Source organism: Lithobates pipiens, unplaced genomic scaffold (assembly GCF_037356315.1).
Source record: "Lithobates pipiens isolate NorthernLeopardFrog02 unplaced genomic scaffold, aLitPip1_a1.2 Scaffold_28, whole genome shotgun sequence".
In the NCBI taxonomy this organism is placed as follows: domain Eukaryota; kingdom Metazoa; phylum Chordata; class Amphibia; order Anura; family Ranidae; genus Lithobates; species Lithobates pipiens.
Genome location: NW_027507789.1, coordinates 147,543,815 through 147,549,814, shown reverse-complemented (window position 1 = coordinate 147,549,814; position 6,000 = coordinate 147,543,815).

Here is a 6,000-nt window from a genome sequence, read left to right as displayed (position 1 = left end):
ACAGGAGCCACACTGGGGCGGATGTTTTGTCAGCTCTGCAGGGGCAGGCCGAGAGGTGGTTGACGCCACGCCAGCTTAAGCCAGGAATGGTGGTTTGCGACAATGGCACCAACCTCCTCTCCGCCCTCCGACAGGGACAACTGACCCATGTGCCCTGTGTAGCTCACGTCCTTAACCTGGTGGTGCAGCGGTTCTTGGGCAGGTACCCCGGCTTACAGGATGTCCTGAAACAGGCCAGGAGAGTCTGTGTGCATTTCCGCCGATCATTTAATGCCTGTGCTCGGCTGGCTGAGCTCCAAAAGGAGTTGAACCTGCCCAAGAACCGCCTTATATGTGACATGCCCACCAGATGGAACTCAACATTGGCCATGCTGCAGCGGCTGCACACGCAGCAGAGGGCCATCAATGAGTACCTGTGCGACTACGGCACCAGGACAGGGTCAGGAGAGCTTGGTTTTTTCTCACCACGCCAGTGGGGCATGATCAGGGATGCATGCACTGTCCTGTCACCGTTTGAGGAGGCCACAAGGATGGTGAGCAGTGACAGTGCATGCATCAGTGACACTATACCTCTTGTCCACCTCTTGGAGCATACGCTGCGTGGAATAATGGACAGGGCACTTGAGGCAGAACAGAGGCAGGAAGAGGAGGACTTCCTTGCCTCTCAAGGCCCCCTTTATCCAGACAGTGTTCCTGCTGTGCCACCCATCACACAGGAAGAGGGTGAGGAAGAGGAGGAGGAGGATGATTGTGTCAGCATGGAGGTGGAGGCTGGCACTCAGCATCAGCAGCAGCAGTCTTATAGGGATGATTTACAGTCCCAAGAAACACGTGGACTTGTACGTGGCTGGGAGGAGGTAGCTGCGGATCATGTTGTCCTTAGTGACCCAGAGGACTCCGGACCGAATGCCTCAGCTAACCTACGCTGCATGGCCTCCCTGATCCTGCAAAGCCTGCGGAAGGATCCTCGTATTCTTCGGATCAAGGAGAGGGACCATTACTGGCTGGCCACTCTCCTTGATCCACGGTACAAGGGTAAGGTTGCCGACCTTATCTTGCCATCGCAGAGGGAGCAGAGGATGAGACATCTCCGGGAGGCCTTGCAGAAAGCTCTGTGCAACGCGTTCCCAGAGACTGGGAGGTCACAAACTCCTGGTCCTGGACAACGTGTTGCTGAGGCATCAGTCAGAAGGAGCGGTGGAGAAGGTGTCCGTCTGACTGATGCGTTCAGACAATTTTTTAGTCCGCAGCCCCAAGGTATGATTGGTTCCAGCACCCATCGCCAGCGTCTAATTTACATGGTGCAGGAATACCTAGGGGCAAGGTCAGACTTGGACACCTTTCCCACTGAAAATCCTCTGGCTTACTGGGTCTTGAGGATGGATCACTGGCCAGAGCTTGCACAGTATGCAATTGAGCTACTGGCCTGTCCTGCATCCAGCGTTCTTTCGGAACGCACCTTCAGTGCTGCTGGTGGCTTCGTTACCGATCACAGGGTGCGCCTGTCCACCGAATCAGTTGATCGACTGACCTTCATCAAGATGAATCAGTCTTGGATCACCCACAGCTACCAAGCACCTGAAGCTGATGTAACCGAATAATTTTTTTTGAAATACCACATCCCTTCAAGACTGCCTATGCTGATGCTGAGTGACTGTCCTGTTATGTTGATTGTCTATCCTCTTCCTCCTCCGCTGATATGTTGGAAGAACATTTTTGGTTCTGGGTGATGCCAGCAGCCCAATTTTTCTGCCCCTGTTTAACAGGGGCGTTTAAGTACAATTTTTGATGCAATGCTTTGCAGCAGGGCTAATTCCTGCAAAAAAACTAGAGTATATGGCAGAGGTTGCAGTGTGATGGCACCAGTGCCTAAGGCCCAATTTTTCTGCCCCTGTTTAACAGGGGCGTTTAAGTACAATTTTTGATGCAATGCTTTGCAGCAGGGCTAATTCCTGCAAAAAAACTAGAGTGTATGGCAGAGGTTGCAGTGTGATGGCACCAGTGCCTAAAGCCCAATTTTTCTGCCCCTGTTTAACAGGGGCATTTAAGTACAATTTTTGATGCAATGCTTTGCAGCAGGGCAAATTCCTGCAAAAAAACTAGAGTATATGGCAGAGGTTGCAGTGTGATGGCACCAGTGCCTAAGGCCCAATTTTTCTGCCCCTGTTTAACAGGGGCGTTTAAGTACAATTTTTGATGCAATGCTTTGCAGCAGGGCTAATTCCTGCAAAAAAACTAGAGTGTATGGCAGAGGTTGCAGTGTGATGGCACCAGTGCCTAAGGCCCAATTTTTCTGCCCCTGTTTAACAGGGGCGTTTAAGTACAATTTTTGATGCAATGCTTTGCAGCAGGGCTAATTCCTGCAAAAAAACTAGAGTGTATGGCAGAGGTTGCAGTGTGATGGCACCAGTGCCTAAGGCCCAATTTTTCTGCCCCTGTTTAACAGGGGCGTTTAAGTACAATTTTTGATGCAATGCTTTGCAGCAGGGCAAATTCCTGCAAAAAAACTAGAGTGTATGGCAGAGGTTGCAGTGTGATGGCACCAGTGCCTAAGGCCCAATTTTTCTGCCCCTGTTTAACAGGGGCGTTTAAGTACAATTTTTGATGCAATGCTTTGCAGCAGGGCTAATTCCTGCAAAAAAACTAGAGTGTATGGCAGAGGTTGCAGTGTGATGGCACCAGTGCCTAAGGCCCAATTTTTCTGCCCCTGTTTAACAGGGGCGTTTAAGTACAATTTTTGATGCAATGCTTTGCAGCAGGGCTAATTCCTGCAAAAAAACTAGAGTATATGGCAGAGGTTGCAGTGTGATGGCACCAGTGCCTAAGGCCCAATTTTTCTGCCCCTGTTTAACAGGGGCGTTTAAGTACAATTTTTGATGCAATGCTTTGCAGCAGGGCTAATTCCTGCAAAAAAACTAGAGTGTATGGCAGAGGTTGCAGTGTGATGGCACCAGTGCCTAAGGCCCAATTTTTCTGCCCCTGTTTAACAGGGGCGTTTAAGTACAATTTTTGATGCAATGCTTTGCAGCAGGGCTAATTCCTGCAAAAAAACTAGAGTATATGGCAGAGGTTGCAGTGTGATGGCACCAGTGCCTAAGGCCCAATTTTTCTGCCCCTGTTTAACAGGGACATGTAATTACAATTCTTGATATAATATTTCACAGGAGGGCCCCTTCCTGTGCCCACCCAGAGTAACTGTGAGGACTTATAGTGTTGTGGCACCAGCACCACAACCACCAAAGGTAAATTTTTCTACCACTGTTCAACAATGGCATGTAATTACAATTCTTGATATAATCGTTCACAGCAGGGCGCTCCAGCGGCCACCAAGAGTCACTTTGAGGGCTTACAATGTTGTTGCAAAACCAACACCTTGTTCCGCCATTTCTGCAGAGCATATAGGGCAGGCCCCTACTTTCAAACATCCAATTTACAAACATCTCCTACTTGCAAACGGAAGGAGACAACAGCAAGTGAGATGAAAAAAGATGGACGACAAAACAAATTATACAGGGGTGATAACCCTTCCCTATGTTTTCCAAAAAGCTTAAAGATATTTTTTTTGACTGGAGCTACACTTTAAAAATGTACCGGTTGAAAATGACAAACAGATTCAACTTAACACAACAAACCTACACAGTCCCTGTCTTGTTTGCACCGCCTGTATACTGCTGTTCTGAGTATATAGGGCCTGGGGGCCACACGCATTTCCTTTTTTTAATATGGGTACGGGGTTCCCCTTAATATGCGTACAAGACCCAAATAGGCTGGTAATGGGCAGGGAGGGCTACCCATGCCATTTTTCTGAATGATTTTCAACCATATTGCAGGAACCAGATATAACATTAAAACCGCAAGCAGTTTTAAATGGTGTTATTTCCGTTTAATGTCATTTTGTGCAGGGACTGTTCTAAACACGGGAAACACGTGGCACTTCACAGGCATACTATAGACACCCCCCAGGCACCATATTTAAAGGAATATTTCACTTTTTTTTTTTCACTTTAATCGTCATTAAAATCAGTGCTCCCGCCAAAACGGTAGTTTTTAAAACTTTTTTTTGCAGTGACCCATGTCCCCTGAGGCAGGAGGCAGGTCGCCAAACCCTTTTTAGCACACTATCTTGCATATTAGCCGTTAAAATTAGCACTTTCCAATTCGAACGTTCGAGTCCCATAGACTTCAATGGGGTTCTAACGTTCGTGCCGAACGCGGGGGTCGTTCGCAAGTTCTGGTGCGAACCGAACCGGGGGGTGTTCGGCTCATCCCTACTCCTAAGCAAAAAAATTGTGATTCTCATTTATCCAGAATCGTGCAGCTCTAGTTTAGATCAATTCAATTTTTACACATATGGATTCAGTTATTGAGTCCATTTGAATGATTCACTATTTTTGGTCTTGGGACCCTTTTGAGTTTACCTTCATGTTTATTTACACACATACTTATGGAAGTGGACAGACAGTATATTTGTGGATTTTAAACACGACATATATTCACAAGATTTTCACGGGATTTTCACCTTTATCTTATGTAATTTAATTTATTCAGATAAATTTATTCAATTTATTCACTTTATTGTATCTCATTATAAAGGATTGCCCTACTTTCATTTATGTTGTCACACAATATTGTTCTACATTTTACATTCCTTTATGCATTACTTTTTATTTATCACAAATTAACTCGCATAGATATTTCTTCTTTTTATTATTTTTTGTCTTTGCTTACATATCACATGATCATGGTCTTTGATTTGGGATTGATTACTCGGCAACATGTGTGGGGACCTCGTGTGGTAGTGTCTCAGCTGCTTAGGCTTTTTGAATAATTACCTGGACACATGGTGTACAATTTAGCGTATATGTTTGAGTCTCATTTCAATGATCGTTAGCTATGAGTAAGCACTAGTAATAGTGTGAAACATGTCAGTTTTTCCTGTATCGCTTTGCTGTGGTTTGTACTATGTGATCCCAAGTTTTCAATAAAAGGTACAAGAAATTTTATCCGGAAACAATCATTTCCAGCAGGCTCTCCAACTAGGACTGTTGCAGTTAGATGATGTATACCTGCATCTATATCCAGGAAGATCGATAGTAGATCAACAACTACCTCAACCATACCTCTTTTTGGACCGCAAGTTGTATACAACATTTTTGTATGATTATATAGGTTGCTTCCTTGCTTTTATGAGATTGTTATAATAAAACATTTATAAACTTTTATATATATAATTCTTCTTTTTGAGTATTGCACCATTAATGTCCCATTTCCCTGGTTCGGTCTTTCCAAATAAATTTGCGATTTCTAATTATGATGATATGATCCCATGCAATGGGGTGTTGATGGAGGTCTGAATCAAGTTATTTTTTTATCAATAGTAGATGTTCACAGTAAGGGCCCCAGCTGAAGGGTGTTTGCAGTCATCCGACATCCAATCAACAGCGCAAATCATGGGAAGAAAGAAAAAAAGGGCCTCCACATAGTGCAGATAAATCCAGGATAAAAAAATGTATTCATTAAAAACAAACTAAAAAAATGTACAGACCATCCATCAAGCTGTGTACATGGAGTGATCACAAAAAAATTGGTAAGAACAGTGTGGTATAAAAAGCACAGCAGGCTATGTACCCAACATTTTTCAAACTAATGTTCTTCTACTGGGGCATGTGCCACACCATACACACAGTGTCATCACAGTGCCACACCATGCACACAGTGCCACACCATGCACACAGTGTCATCACAGTGTCACACCATGACGTAAAGGGGAATGCTGGGAAATGTGATGTGGGGGGGGGGGAGACTCTGGTGACCAGGGACCACCTTCTGCAGAGTGAATACATTAAGCGGGGGGGGGGTGTTACTGAGATGATGGGAAACCTTTATATCAGTGCCCTCTTACATAATTGCATTCACTCCCCCCTTACATCAGTGACCCCCCCCCCCCGACTGGCCTGACGGCGCTGTCACTGACCTACTCTCCGGTGCAGCGTGCAGGGC